This window comes from Budorcas taxicolor, chromosome 2 (genome assembly GCF_023091745.1).
Source record: "Budorcas taxicolor isolate Tak-1 chromosome 2, Takin1.1, whole genome shotgun sequence".
Lineage (NCBI taxonomy): Eukaryota > Metazoa > Chordata > Mammalia > Artiodactyla > Bovidae > Budorcas > Budorcas taxicolor.
In genome coordinates this window covers 64,917,386-64,933,684 of record NC_068911.1, presented here as the reverse complement: position 1 = coordinate 64,933,684, position 16,299 = coordinate 64,917,386, and the positions used below count along the sequence as shown (strand labels likewise).

The following is a 16,299-nucleotide window of genomic DNA, read 5'->3' as shown; positions in this document are numbered from 1 at the left end:
TCACTCTCTCATTGTACTCATTCTAGCCTTAATCCATTTGGTGGTTATGAAGCAGACATATTTTTCTTCAGCGACGCCTTATATATTTATTGATTACATTAGTGCCTATTATCCCCAGACCACTTATTGGATATAATAGCTCTTCGAGTTTTATATCACAGTTGTGTAATCCACAAGATTTGTGGCCCTGTAAACTTTAAACTGCACAATAGGAAGAACAGGATACTTGGGGATTGTTTGCTTTTAAAGAAAAGAGAAATGTTTATGTAGATTATGGAATTACAAATATTGAAACATTTTACATATTTAGCTGCTCTTTGTTTGGTTAGCTTGCATAGTTTGAATCACAAAGAGTGTTTTAACGTGTAGCACCTAAAAGATAACTTAGAAATTTAAGCCAAGCCATTTGTTGGAAATGAGATTGTGAGCTTGAGGACAGAAAGAAAAGAAAGAGGGACTGCTTCTGCTGTGTTCTAGGTATGATGCTAGGCACTTGGTCGTTTTGTGTTTTCTTTTTTTTAAACACAACTTGGTATCTTCTGGACTTAATGATTAATCAGTATGTCTTTCAGTACATTTTACTTTTAAGTCGGAGAAAGAAGGAAAAGATAGAAGGCAATGTGTTTGAACAGTATTTGTATGAGAATGAGTATTGTTAAGTTTCTTTCAAGTTTTTTTACTTCTTTTAGAAGATTTGTATATTTTTACGAAGAATATAAATTTTATTTACCTACGTTTATCTTTAGGCACTAGTACTATAACTAGTGTATTTTCTTATGTTAATCTTTGAGAAGCAGAAATTCTCGGTTGGTTATATTTAATAAATGAGTATTTTATTACTTCCTTTTTGGAAGGGGCATAAGGAAGTTGGAGTTTGTTTAGTTTTCAAATACTAATAATAGTGCCTAGCATATAAAGTATGCTCAGTAAATATTTGTTGAATGAATGGTTTACAAGTGGGGTAGAAGCAGTCTTGCTTGATAACTGATAACACAAGTAAATTATTTGTTATGTATGAAATAGTGTCTTCAGTCTTTATATTTTTGAAAAGATAGCTTCAGGGCAGTGACTATTTTAGTTGAAGCACTAATTCTTAACCCTGTTTTAGTCGCCATTTTGGGGATAATTCTTTCAGTCTCATGAAGCTATGGGATATTTTTCCAGAAAACATTGCAACACACACATAGACACAGACATACCTGGGCAATTCTGCATATGGTATCAGGAGGTTTATTGATCTCCCAGCTGAAGCTCTCTGGGTATCCTGTATGAAAAGCCACTAAAACTAAGAATATTAGTTTAGGAAGAACTGCAGTAATTTTCACCGGTAGGAATGTTATTTTGGGTAAGAGTAGACCAGTGGTTCTTAGCTGAGGGAGGGTTTCAGACCCCCAGAGAACATCTGACAGCGTTTAGACATTTCTGATGGTCACAGCTGTTGGGGAGGCTGTTTTTGGCATCTGTTGGGTAGATGCCAGGGATTCTGTGAAACAGTGCACGAGACAGTCCCGCCCCAGAAAGAATTATCCCACCCTAAATGTGAATGTGTTAGATGGCTTAACTAGTTTTTGGCATAAACCAAGATATCAGTATATTACCGTTAAAAAAATTTAACATTTTAAATAATCTGGAGAAGGAAAGAAAAAAGAAATCTTAGTGTGTACCTTCTTTAGTAATTCTGTTTTTATGGTTCTTATTGATTTGTTTTCTCAACATTCATCTCATCATATTTGCAATTAAAGCTAAAACCAGAAAATAAGAATCTTTTAAAATGCAGAATTTTGCATAACTGTTTTAATTTTTTGTTATCCTACACATGTCACTTAGATGATGAATTAACCAGCATATATTAAAAATTCTTGGTTTTCTTCAATATTCTTTGACTTGACAGCTGATAGTAGCCATGACTATAAATGTGACTTTTCCAGATATCTGATGTAAACTTTATAGAGTAATTTTCTTCTATATAGTGGATGAGTATCCATTTGGAAGAATCAGTTAAATGTATAAAATTGATCTAACAGTGTGACAGGTATCCATAAGCTGGATATTTCCTAGAAAATACCAGATATTAAGCATTAGATACTTTAGTAGTTAACCACCTAAGCCATCAGGAAATTTAAATTTTACATACCACATAGGCTTTGCATTTATTATGTTCCTGGAACTAAATGGTTAGACTTTTTTTTTTTTCATTAAAGAAACCTCTTTATGATTTCAGTTTAAAAGCAAATTAAAAAAATTTTTCCCTATGGCTGTTATTTATGTCTTAGATTTGCTTTCCTTCTTTCATCCATGAAGTATTGTTGTTACCTAAAGTGTTTGCCTAGTCATTAAATAATCTTGTATGTTGAATATTATGAATATTAGAGTAATGTGTCCCTCTGGTTCTCACAAGCAGTACTCTGTGTGTGTGTGTGTGTGTGTGTGTGTGTGTGTGTGTGTGTGTACACATACATATATATGGCAGGGCGTACATACAGTGTTGCTGCTGCTGCTAAGTCGCTTCAGTCGTGTCCAACTCTGCGTGACCCCATAGACGGCAGCGCACCAGGCTCCCCTGTCCCTGGGATTCTCCAGGCAAGAACACTGGAGTGGGTTACCATTTCCTTCTCCAATGCATGAAAGTGAAAAGTGAGAGTGAATTCGCTCAGTCGTGTCCGACTCTTAGCGACCCCATGGACTGCAGCCTACCAGGCTCCTCTGTCCATGGGATTTTCCAGGGAAGAGCATTGGAATGGGGTGCCATTGCCTTCTCCGACATACAGTGTTATACATAGACAAACATTAGGGAGAGAAATCTTCCATTTCATAGTATTATTTCCACTTTGAAGCTTGTATTGATTGGAAAAGAACTTTGATACAATTCTCTGTTACTATTCTCTATCCCCTAAACCAACTGCCCGATCGATACATAATGTACATAATGTTGCCCACTTATATGTAAGGTGGTGGCCCTTGTTTAGTCACTAAGTCATGTCTGACTCTTGTGACCCCATGGACTGTAGCCTGCTAGGCTTCTCTGTCCATGCAAGAATGGACAGGCAAGAATATTGGAGTGGGTTGCTATTTCCCTCTCCAAGGGATCTTCCTGACCCAGGGATTGAACCAGCTTCTGCTGCATTGCAGGTGGTCTTCTGCTTTACAAGTGGATTCTTTACCACTAAGCCACCAGGGAAGCCCACTCACATATGTATAATAGTTTAAAATTTTCTAGTAGCCACACTAAAAGAAGTAAAAAGAAATGTGAAATCAATTTTAATAAATATATTTTATTTAATATTGTCAAATATTATCATTTTAACATAATCAATACAAAATTTATTAACGGGATGTTTTTCCTTTTTTTTTATGTTACGGTCAAAATCTGATGTGTATTTTACACATCTCAATTTGTGCCAGCCACATTTCAAGTACTCGATAGCCATATGTAGCTGACAGCTGTTGTATTGGACAGCACATGTCTAGAAATACTGTATAACCAAATATATGTGAACTTCAAAGTTTTCTGCAGAAAATACTTCATTTGATTTTTCTTCAAGAAATTTATGTCTTTATGAATTCAGTATCTTGTCTTTTTAGCAGATTCCACGAGTGAAATGAGTAAATAATCTCTGTTCCGGATACCTCAGACATTACTGTTTGTTTTAAGTTTCCTTATCTTTAAAATGCAGATATAATAGAAGCTGTCCTACTGGATGTCATGAAGGTTGAATGTGTTAAAAAATATATGAAATGTGTATAAACATTAAAGCACTTAGAAAAGCACCTGGGATATTACAAACATATGGTGGTGAATATTGGTTATTTCCTTCTTTCCTGGTTCTTTGACAGAGGTACACATTATCAGTGTCAGCAGCAGGAATGAAAGCTTGGAGGCTTTGTAATACCTAAAGTGATTAAAGCAAATGTTAGGTGTAAGAATTATTTTTGGATGTATTTAAATCTATATGAACATTAATAATTTTCTAATCATTCTTTCATTGTATGCCTAAAATTTGTTAGTGTAGATTAATTTAATTCAAACAAAATATTATTTTAATAGTATTTACTAAATAAGGCCTGTTTTAGAATTAAGTATTGAATGCTTTTGTTGTTGAAGGCACTCTTTTTAAAGAGCTTTTCTGAGAGACATCTTATTCAATCATTACCATGACCCAAGTGTATGGTACTTGTTATTAAGCTCATTTTTAAATATGTGGAAACTGAAGTGCAGGAAAAGTCTGGCTAAGGTCATAGAGCCCATAAATTGTGGAGGTAAAAAGACACCAGCAGCATTGGCTGAGTGCCTGCTGCATGCTAATCACTGTGCTAAGCATTTAATTCTTAGGAACTCACTTAATCCTTATAATAAGTGTATGAAGTCAGTGCTGTTAAAATCCCTCTTCTGCAGATAATACTGACAGAACAACAATAATAACTGTAGCTAAAATTTACACCGTACTTCATGTGCCAGGTCTTATTATGTATACTTTAGGTATCATAGATAATCCTCATATGCAGCCACCATATGAGGTAAGTAGCATTATTATTATCATTTTACAGATTAGGAAGTAGAGGCAGAAAAGTTAAGCAGTTGGCCCAGACTTACATAATTAGTACTCAACAGAGCTGGAGTGCAAACTCAGGGAGTCTGGGTCAAGTCTATGCTTGTTAACACTTTGCTGCATACCAGTTAAGTGTGTGATACAGATCTTTGGAGTTTTATCTAGAAATAGGTAGATGAACTGAACTTAATTCAAAAATCATTTCTGACATTTCCTAGCAGATTATATATAACAATTTATGGATTACATTAAGACGTGAAAGCTATATTGCAGCTTTTGGATTTCTAAAATGTGATGAAGGTAGTCTTACCTATATTATGGGTTATTATAAAGTTCAAGTTAGGTAATAAATGGGAAATTCTTTTGAAAGAGGTGAAAGCAGTATAATTACAAGATGATGTTGAATGCTGAATTAGTGCCTATTTTTCAAGGATTGTGCATATTTTGTGAATGTCTGTATAATTTATTTCTAGTAAGTTTATTAGAAAGAATTGGATTACAAAATTCTATTCTAGAAAGGATTTTGTTTAGTATATATGAAGCCAATTTAAAAAGAAAACTGTTTCTCTTTTGTATTGCTTAATCTGAATACTGTAAAAGTTTAATTATTGAATTTATTTTTTAGACAGTGTCTCAAATTGATTATTAGAATGCTGCATGAAAAAGTAGCCTTACTTTTTACTTGTGCAGTTTTTACTTATTTCCAGTAAGAATAACATTTAAGCTCAGGTTAAGGGAAATGTCCCTATTTTACTTAATATTCTTATTTTTTCCTATCCTTTGTGAATAAATATTTAATCTCTAAAAATGAAAGGGAACACAACAGAAAAACACTGTATTCTTTCTGTTGAATGTGTTTTAGTCATTTAAAAAGTCAGCATTTTTATAGGCTGCATTAATACTGGACCACAGACACTAATGTGTTAGATATGCTGATAAATAGCGGACACTTGCTTTTTCCTTTTTTGCAAATGATGCCTTTTAGGTGGACGTATTAATTTGAGGTTAAATGGTAATATCCTGATGTTGTGATTGGGGAAGAGCAGAAGAGAGGAGTATCTCCTTTGTTTGAGACTACAGGTCAGTTGTGTGGGGAAACAACTGTGGTTAAGAACTTACAGCCCTGTAAACTTGTTGTATCATTCAGATGGTCACAGTGGACAACTTACCTGCAGAATTTTAGAGGAAATTATTTTGAAGTTTCAGTTTGGTTTAATACATTTTTTGGTTTGCTGGTTGTATGCAGTTTCTAAGTGTCAGTTTAAACCTGATATAAATATAACAGGTAGGAATTCACCAGTGCAATTATTTTAATAGAGAAGTAACAGAATGTTATTTTGTGTAAAACATTTTAAAATTGATGTAACTTTCTTAAAATTTCATAAAGGAAATTAGTTTTAGTTTTGTAAAGTATGTTTATCCTTTCCACTTTGATCATTTTCTGCAAAATGAGACTCCTGTGTTCCCTTTCAGGATGAGGAGAAGGAAAGCTAAGGGGTGGAGAGAATTCAGTGAATCCTTTTCAGTATTCTAAAATGAGCAAAATGCAGGCTGCAGATGTTTCCTTGATTTCAATTCTTCAGATAGAATGTTACATTAGGTTACCTTTTTAATCTCAGAAGTATTACAAAGTATTTTGGTGATATATGCTTTTAGCACCTGTAATGATTTAAATGTACAAAATGTGACCTTTAAAAAAGATAACTGTGAGCTTAAATTGCACATAGAATTTAGCAGATTAAAAAAATTCTCAGTATTAATCCCTCAACACATAAATGGTGTGGTATATGTAAAACATTTAAATTGGTCTTACAAAATTTGTGAAAATGAAGTATATTTAAAACAGAATTAGATGGGTATTAGGGTTGTCATTATTAGTAATTAGTGAAATAATGTAAAATGGTTACACAGAGTAATAGTTTGCTAATATCAGTATCTACCTAACTTAGCAAAAAATATACATTCCTGTAGTTTTGAGAGATTACAAATTAGAATATCAACCATAGACTTTTTCTGTTTAAGAAGTAAACAGCAAGCAGAATTTTAAAATTTGTTGCTGTTAAACAGAACAATAAAGACATAGCAGTAAGATGAAAAAAATGACAGTCTATTTTCTTAAACAGAAAAAGGCTAGAATTCTTCATTATTAGATATACAGTATCAACATAATCAATCTAGCAGCATTATATTTGAGCTGAAAATACACTTAAATTTGAGGTCATACACTATCCCATGTGAGTGAAACATCTTTCATATAGTTCTCAGATGAAATTACCCTTGAATGAATAGCATCTTCATTTATCTTCAAACCTCTTCTGTGCTTTTAGTGAATCTACTCTTTCAACATTCTACAACAAGAATTACATTATACCATTATACCAGAGTATTTCTGCAGTGTGAAATAGATTGGTTTGGAAAATGAACCTGGCTTTGCTATAAATTACATTCCCAGGTACAGAGGAATTTGTTATTTTGTCTAAAATAGTCACAAATATAATTAAGGTCTTAATTTATGTTAAACTACAAATGTGACTATTGCTTTAACTGGATTAGGAACTTTATCTGTCACTTTAAGAATGATACCTAACACTTTTCATTTGTAACCTTTAGATACATTGTTTCAATTATAGGGTCTACAGCTGTTTGATGTAAAAAATGAATTATTTTAAAATTTGTTCTTGGTTTTTAATTTTAAAACATGTCTCTTAGTAAGGTGGAAAATAATTCTTCAGTTGTTGTCATAGATTTTCCTTTATGTCCTGGTGAAACAAGATATGAATTAAAATTTGGAATTATTTTAATTTTGTGCCCTGAAAATGGCATTGCGTGATTTAGAAGAGTCCTTAGTGAGTTCTTACCTAAAATATTTCAAATTTAATTATGAAATGAATAGAAGCTTTGTCCTAAAGAGGAAAACCTCTGAGGTCTGTTACTGTGGATAACTGATAACGGCTGAACTGAAAATGGATTTTCTCTATTTAGAATTTGGATAGTTTTGTAAATTTTAAATTTATGTACATTTAGAAACTATGTTTATAATCCCTTAAATTCCATAGTGTTAATCAGTGTAAAGCAGTGTAATAAGTTTTAAAAACTTATTAAAGACAATTCTTTAAAATTTTGAGTCATTTCAATGTTTTTATTGTCAAGCGATGTTGATTTTTTTGCTTAAGTGCAATTAAAGAATATTGTTTTGTATTTAATTTATAAGACAAATATTCCTTCTGTTTTTGGGCTAAAGAAGAGGAAGGAAATTAATTGTGTTGTTCATTGGTAAATGATTCATTATTGAATTTATCATTAGGTTAAAAAATGAAATGAATACATTTTATATTGCTGCCATCTACCGCTTAGTTTATCCTAAGAATTTTAAATTTGGTGGGTTTGTTGTTGTTATTGTTATTTCTCTCAGTTGGAATATTTATTTTATCTGTGAATCACGGAACTTCACAACATTCATAGGAGCTTAGAAAAAAGTAGTTTCTTGTCATTAGGCTCAGTGCCAGTTATGTGACTGGTATTGTATTAGGTTCTTGGGTTCCAAGAGTTGCTTCTGGGTCTTTAACTACTTTATAACTCTTTTACTTAAATTTTGACTCTACAATTTACATTTACTTATATTTAGTTCTAACAGGGAAAGTTTATACCTTTTCCTCTTATGGTCGTCTTTTTTGTTGCTTTCTTTCAGAACTTGATTTTTTTCTACAGCTGTCAGGTATGGATGTATCTAAACTTGAGTCAGATACTCCAAGAGTGGTATTCAGGTGAGAGTTGTGTTAATTAGGAAGGTCCTCTTTTATGTGATCTGTCTCATATGTGCTCCCAGTAGCATTTCTTATTTTTGGTAACAAAGTTTCTCTGTTTAAAAGTTTTTGTGTGTATTGAATTGTAGTTTCTGATGATTTCTGGATAGCTAATTTTTTAAAAAGTTGAATTCCTGTTACTGTTTTTCTAAAACATTACTTGTTTAAATACCTCTGAATTTAATAGGAATCACATTGATCTTTTTAATGCAGTGAGCTTTGGTACCATAAAATCATGAAATGCTAATCTGTGTTGTAGCTTACTAGTTTTCTGTGAACTTGGGTTTATTTTTATGGATATCTGTGTCTTGTTTAGTAAGCAAATGTTTGTTGAGAATCTATGGTGTGCTGAGGTTAAAGTAGTGAACAGGGTAGGCATGGTCAGTTTGCACTAATGGAGCTAATGTTCTGGAGGGGGAGGCCTTTTATCAGTTTCATCAGCATGTGTGACTTTGAAAAGTTATTTGTAAAGTAGAAGTTTATGTCAGTATTAAAATATCTTCATTCTTATTTTTGCTTTGTTGAATCGAGTGTGTATTGTATAGGCTTTTGGTTATATTCTGTTTATATCTACTTTTATCTTAGTATACAGTTTTTCTATTTTGATTATAAATAGTTACTGTACATAATTATTATTTATTTACCCTCTTCTCTTAAGGAGATGTTAATAGATAAAGTTTTCTTTTGAAATCACCAAGGTTGAAAAGTCTTTTTTTCCCACAGATAGATCTATGAGAATTTATTTTACTAATATTATTACTACTAATTTTAATAATAATATATTTATTAAAATCCTGTGTGCCAGCTGGTGTGTAAAGTGTTTCACATCCAACCCCTCAGTTCATCTGCCTAATAAATTGTCTTCCTTTTAGAAATGGGGAAGCTTATGAGGTAAAGAAACTTTCTCAGACTGACACAGGCGTCAAGATTCTACTCTGAGATGGCTCACTGGGAGGCTTCTGCTCTGTTACCTCTTATTGTTCTGTACAGACTCTTAAAAGACTAATGCAGAGGTTTCCATTGTTTTCAGACACTCTAGTCTTCCACTTAAACAGCTTGCTTCTTAAATCTCTACTCTGTTAGGATCCATTAGGTTCTGCTGGGGGGCACTTAACCAGCGACAAAGGAGTGGGAGTGTGCTGATAGTAGCCCTGTTATAAGAGTGCTATGGCTTATGAGTCAGCAGCAGCAAGTCAGAGTACTTTAAATGATGATAAGGACAGCATCTCAATGAGCAAGCATCTTCCCTGTGCAGATGCAGCAACAAGGGTGGGCCTGTTGTTGCCTGGCTGTGTTTCCATTCGACCAGGGTTGAGCCCTTTTCACCATTTCATAAACTGAGTATTTTTAACTATCTTACCCGAAGCCTTGCCACCATGTTACTGAAGGATTGCTGTTATAGAATCCGTCTGTATTCCTGATGCTTGTCAATGTATGGCAAAACCAATACAGTATTGTAAAGTAAAATAAAGTAAAAATAAAAATTTAAAATAAAAAGTAAAAAAAATTTATTTTATTGAAGTGTGGTTGATTTGTGGGCTTCCCCAGTGGCTCAGTGGGTAAAGAGTCTTCCTGCAGTACAGGAGACACAGGAGACACAGGTTCGATCCCTGGGTCGGGAAGATCCCCTGGAGAAGGAAATGGCAACCTGCTCCAGTACTCTTGCCTGGAAAACCCCACGGCCAGAGGAGCCTGACGGGCTACAGTCCAAAGGGTTGCAGAGAATCAGACACAACTAAGCATGAAGGCATGGCATAGTTGATTTACAATGTGTTCATTTCTATTGTACAGCAGAGTGATTCAGTTATGTTCTTTTTCCATTATGGTTTATCACAGGATATTGAATATAGTTCCCTATGCTATACAGTAGGACCTTATTGTTTGACCTTATTGTTTATCCATTCTGTATATAATAGTTTACATCTGTTAATCCCAAACTCCTAACCAATACTCCACTCCTTGCCCCCAACCCGTTGTCAACCACAAATCTGTCCTCTGCTGCTGCTGCTGCTAAGTCGCTTCAGTCGTGTCCGACTCTGTGCAACCCCATAGACGGCAGCCCACCAGGCTCCCCTGTCCCTGGGATTCTCCAGGCAGGAACACTGGAGTGGGTTGTATTTCCTTCTCCAGTGCATGAAAGTGAAAAGTGAAAGTGAAGTCGCTCAGTTGTGTCCGACTCTTTGAGACCCCATGGACTGCAGCCTACCAGGGTCCTCCATCCATGGGATTTTCCAGGCAAGAGTTCTGGAGTGGGGTGCCATTGCCTTCTCCAATCTGTCCTCTGTTGCCATTCTTTTACCTGCAGCGTGTGTTAGGTTTTTCCCCAACATGTAAGCTGCTAGTTTTATAATCTAATCAAAGTAGTTGCATTGTTATCTACAATAGCAACTTTTGAATAAAGGATTTAAGATATTTGTAAGGGTCAAATTGATTGGTAACAGATTGTCCTTATTTCTTTAGACTCTTGGCCTTAATTTTAATTGTATGTAAATGAAATATATTTTATTCCTGTTATTTTTTTTATAAAGTATCTGAGCTGTAGTTCCCAAAAGGTATGATTCAGAAGTAATTATTGAAGAAGTGGAGTTTAAAATCTTCATTGAATATCATAGGTGTCATCTTCTGGAACTGTTTCAAGAATTTCTCTTGCTTAAGTTCCCAATGAATGCTATTTCTAAAAAATTTTAGAGTTAAGAAAAATGTATAACCTTTTTATCTTTACTTTTCCCTTTTTTGTAATAGCAGTTGGTGACATATATCCTTTTTAGCTTGGAATTAGAAATTTTGGAGTTGCTGCTCATGTTAGTGGGTATTTGAGTTCCTGTCATTTGATTACATGGATGAAGTTGCTAGGAGCATCCTTGTATGTTAGTGGCTCTATGCCTCGTTTCTTTTTGGTATATTTCTGGAAAGGGGGATAGAGTAGGCATAACCCACTCCAGTGCTCTTGCCTGGAGAATCCCAGGGATGGGGGATCCTGGTGGGCTGCTGTCTATGGGGTCGCACAGAGTCGGACATGACTGAAGTGACTTAGCAGCAGCAGAGTAGGCATCTGCTTAGTAGTCAGTATTACTAAACAGATCAAAGTGACTCATTCATACTCCCACCAGCAATGTATGGGAAGCCTATCACACAAAAAATGTATACTGTCCTACCTTACCCCAAATCCTGATACCCAGAGACAATATCTTTTAGTTCTTTTAGCTGCATTTTTCCCCTTGGATATTTACTGCTATAATTTCAAAGTAAGATGTTTGTGTTCCTGTTGGGGTCCTTTAATGGACCGGAACCTGGTGGTCTGGAGTCGACAATAAGAAAGTAAAAGAGCCAGAGCGAGAGAGAGAGAGAGAGGGAAAGAAAGAAAGACACAGGGACCCAAGCTGTGATGGAGCATAGGTGTTTTAATGATGTTTCTGTGAGTATATATAGGCTGTTGTACAAGAAATTTCTTTTGACAATGATAAAGATGAGAAAACCAAACGTACAGCAGCTGTTACCAAGGGAACAAGGGATTAATAATGGTCACAAAGTCAGGAGACAATCCATATCTCAAGAAAGAGACTAAGCAGTTATGTGGTAAGGAGAATGTTTACTGAAGGAGATTCAAGCCTGGCTCATCCTGTGACCTCAGTTCTGGGAGCGGCTTGCCGTTCCACTGGTTTCTGGCAACAGAGATTGATAAGGAACAGAGGATTTATGAGAAACAGCACGTAGGAATCCTCCTGATAAACATTCCCTGACAATTCCCCCTTATTTATTTATAATATTTGTAAAAAGGGTTCTCACCTTTTGAGTTTGTTTACTTTTAACAATTTTTGCATGAAGGCAACAGTAAATGACAAATATAATCGTCAAGACAATCACCAAAATTAGAGTTCCAGACCTGATGCTGTGAGTAATGCTTTGAAACCATCTGCGTGGGTCTAGCCCAGAAGATTAGTCAGCTAGTTGTTCAGCTGAAGTTTTCAAATTAGTGGAAGAGGACAGATTTCTAGAAGAGGTTTCAAAGATTTCTTTTTGTAATAATGAGTCATTATCATGTATGTTTTGTTAATGAACTTTGATTTGTTCCCAGTTGTAGGCGCTATTATTGAATTGAACAGGAGTAACAAAATTGAGTAGAATTCCAATCACATTTTAGCCTCACCTGTTTTTGTACATCTATTAATTGATCTCCAGCCCATTTGATGGCTGTCTTTAGTTCCTGTATTTCACCTTGAATATCCTCATCTATCTGAGCCTGAGTGGCCCACATAGTAAGAGCATCTTTAGTCCAGTTTTGGTTAAAATTCTGTTTGAATTGAGGTTTGAAAAGCAACACCAGTGACAGCAGCAGTGGTGCAAGTAGCTATTAATCCCAGAATGCCAAAAATCACCCATCCAATGAATCATTTAGATCGCCGGAGGAATTTAGTAAGTAACTGGGAAGCAAGTCCAGCCATGGGACCTTCTTTCCAGGGCCGCTGGAGATTTATTGGTAATCACAGACTATGTCGAGATCAAAGAATCAAAAGGGATTCATTTCTTAAGGAAACAGAAGAGTTTAGACAAGTATGTAATTTGCAATATATACAAGTTACAGAACGTAAAGTCTTATTGAATTGTAAACTTCCTATAGCTAGAACAAAAGGAAGGGGAACACAAGCTTGTATGAAATATGATTGATTATAACAAAAGAAAGAAATAGTTTCTTTCCATAATGAAAAAAATAGTTTCTATGACTATGATTGGTCCCTGTGAAATGTCCAGTCCAAGTCCCAAGTTCTTTGGTGCTCGCAGCAAGTTTCCAAATGTCCCATTGTTCAGGCCCAATCTTTTTATCAAGGATGATTCCAGGACAAGGCCACCCAAGAAGCCACCCAACATCAAGCCACCCAAGAAGCCCTTTGTCGTGGTAACGCTCCATTGTAGTGTTGAGTTCAGTTCAGTTCAGTCCCTCAGTCCTGTCCGACTGTTTGCAACCCCATGAATCCCAGCACGCCAGGCCTCCCTGTCCATCACCAACTCCCAGAGTTCGCTCAAACTCACGTCCATCGAGTCAGTGATACCATCCAGCCATCTCATCCTCTGTCGTCCCCTTCTCCTCTTGCCCCCAATCCTTCCCAGCATCAGAGTCTTTTCCAATGAGTCAACTCTTCGCATGAGGTGGCCAAAGTACTGGAGTTTCAGCTTTAGTATCAGTCCTTCCAGAGAAATCCCAGGGCTGATCTCCTTCAGAATGGACTGGTTGGATCTCCTTGCAGTCCAAGGGACTCAAGAGTCTTCTCCAACACCACAGTTCAAATGCATCAATTCTTCGGCTCTCAGCTTTCTTAACAGTCCAACTCTCACATCCATACATGACCACAGGAAAAACCATAGCCTTGACCAGACAGACCTTTGTTGGCAAAGTAATGTCTCTGCTTTTCAGTATGCTATCTAGGTTGGACATAACTTTTCTTCCAAGGAGTAAGCCTCTTTTAATTTCATGGCTGCAGTCACCATCTGCAGTGACTTTGGAGCCCAAAAAGAAAGTCTGACACTGTTTCCACTGTTTCCCCATCTATTTGCCATGAAGTGATGGGACCAGATGCCATGATCTTCATTTTCTGAATGTTGAGCTTTAAGCCAACTTTTTCACTCTCCTCTTTCACTTTCATCAAGAGGCTCTTTAGTTTCTCTTCACTTTCTGCTATAAGGGTGGTATCATCTACATATCTGAGGTTATTGATATTTCTCCCGGCAATCTTGATTCCAGTTTGTGCTTCCTCCAGCCCAGCATTTCTCATGATGTACTCTGCATATCAGTTAATAAGCACAGTGACAATATATAGCCTTGACGTACGCTTTTTCCTCTTTGGAACCAGTCTGTTGTAGTGTTAGTAACCTTCTAAGCTACTTGACCTTTCTCTTGAGAAACCTATATTCAGGTCAGGAAGCAACAGAACTGGACATGGAACAACAGACTGGTTCCAAATAGGAAAAGGAGTATGTCAAGGCTGTATATTGTCACCGTGCTTATTTAACTGATATGCAGAGTACATCATGAGAAATGCTGGGCTGGAAGAAGCACAAGCTGGAATCAAGATTGCCGGGAGAAATATCAATAACCTCAGATGTGCAGATGACACCACGCTTATGGCAGAAAGTGAAGAGGAACTAAAGAGCCTCTTGGAAGTAAAAGAGGAGAGTGGAAAAGTTGGCTTAAAGCTCAACATTCAGAAAACGAAGATCATGGCATCTGGTCCCTTCACTTCATGGGAAATAGATGGGGAAACAGTGGAAACAGTGTCAGACTTTATCTTTTTGGGCTCCAAAATCACTGCAGATGGTGACTGCAGCCATGAAATTAAAAGACGCTTAGTCCTTGGAAGAAAAGTTATGACCAACCTAGATAGCATACTGAAAAGCAGAGACATTACTTTGCCAACAAAGGTCTGTCTGGTCAAGGCTATGATTTTTCCACGTATGGATGCGAGACTTGGACTGTGAAGAAAGCTGAGCACCAAAGAGTTGATGCTTTTGAACCGTGGTGTTGGAGAAGACTCTTGAGAGTCCCTTGGACTGCAAGGAGATCCAACCAGTCCATTCTAAAGGAAATCGGTCCTGGGTGTTCATTGGAAGGATTGATACTAAAGCTGAAACTCCAATACTTTGGCCACCTGATGCGAAGAGTTGACTCTTTGGAAAAGACTCTGATGCTGGGAGGGTATGGGGGCAGGAGGAGAAGGGGACGACAGAGGATGAGATGGCTGGATGGCATCACTGACTCTATGGACATGAGTTTGAGTAAACTCCGGGAATTGGTGATGGACAGGGAGGCCTGGCGTGCTGTGATTGATTCATGGGGTCACAAAGACTCGGATACGACTGAGTGACTGAAGTTAACTGATGCTGCTTGAGTAGCATAGTCACACATAGTGTTGTTAATATCATCTGAGCAGTTAGATACCCACATACCATGGGTCTCCAATCAACAATGGTGTAATTGGCCATAAACATTAATTTCCTTGATTTAGTTTGACATTTATCTCAATAAACAGGAGTATATTTCAAGTTTTCTTAAGTAAACCTCTTACATTTTAACTTTTGTCCTTTTCCTAGAGTTTTGGTAGTATTTGACATGGTTTTTATAAAAGGACAGGGCAGTAAACAGTCCAAGCAATGTGTGGAAGTTCCTTTTTGGAGGCAGGATGAAAGCCCATGTTTGTTGACTAACATTAATGCATAATTTTGTTGGGCCCATGCATAAAGGAAGGATTTCATAGCCTAGAGATATGTTAATTAGTCTTCTTTCTTCCTCAAAATGAGAGGGCCCCTCCAAGCTCCAAGGAGGGGGCATATGTGTTGAGTCATTAGTGGATATGATTGGTCCCGTATCTGTCCATTCTATAACCTACAATAAAAGGGGTTAGGGGTGAGGTATATAAGCCCAATAAGTGTGATCAGTCAAGTCAGCCTGAGTGGGGGAAGCAAAAGCAAGCAAAGCAAGCATAGCGAAAAAATATTTTCAGGATTCTGAGGCATTCCCTGTTGAGAAATCAGATTTTCAGCTTGATTAGTAAGGGTTTTTATCTGTCCCCAAGTAGGGAGATCAAAAGGTCTATGACGTCGAGTGCGGCGTTTTTTGGAAATTCTTAAAGCCGCCATGGCTTGTATTGGAATTTCTTCCTCTTGGGGTTTTTGTTGTTTCGTCTCTAGTTTGAATGCTGGGGCCCCCTTAGGTTGAATCTTCCGAAGAGGAAGCCATGTGAGTTCGTTGGATCCATCTGGAGAAATACAAGCATACCCCTTTCCCTGTAAGATTAGTTTCCTAGATTTCCATTGATTAGTTAACCTGTCTTGATACCAAATAGGCAAAGGAAGGGAGGTGTCCTTCAATGTCTCGAAGTGTTTTTCTGCTTTTGTCAAAATATCTCCTTGCGGTAAGTTTAAAAAATTTAAAACAAATGAAGCTATATTGACAATAG

The 16,299-nt window shown here is 36.4% G+C and overlaps 1 protein-coding gene across 2 annotated transcripts in view; it reads left to right on the top strand.

Moving 5' to 3' along the window:
- Positions 1-16,299, top strand: part of MTX2 (metaxin 2) — a 77,829-nt gene that overhangs the window by 35,109 nt on the left and 26,421 nt on the right. The window contains exon 3 of one of the 2 annotated variants that reach the window (XM_052662880.1): positions 8,236-8,311. The exons of the other annotated variant lie outside the window; for it this stretch is intronic. The gene's annotated coding sequence lies outside the window, so the exon portion shown is untranslated. The remainder of the gene's footprint in view (positions 1-8,235; positions 8,312-16,299) is intronic. 2 annotated transcript variants of the gene reach the window in all.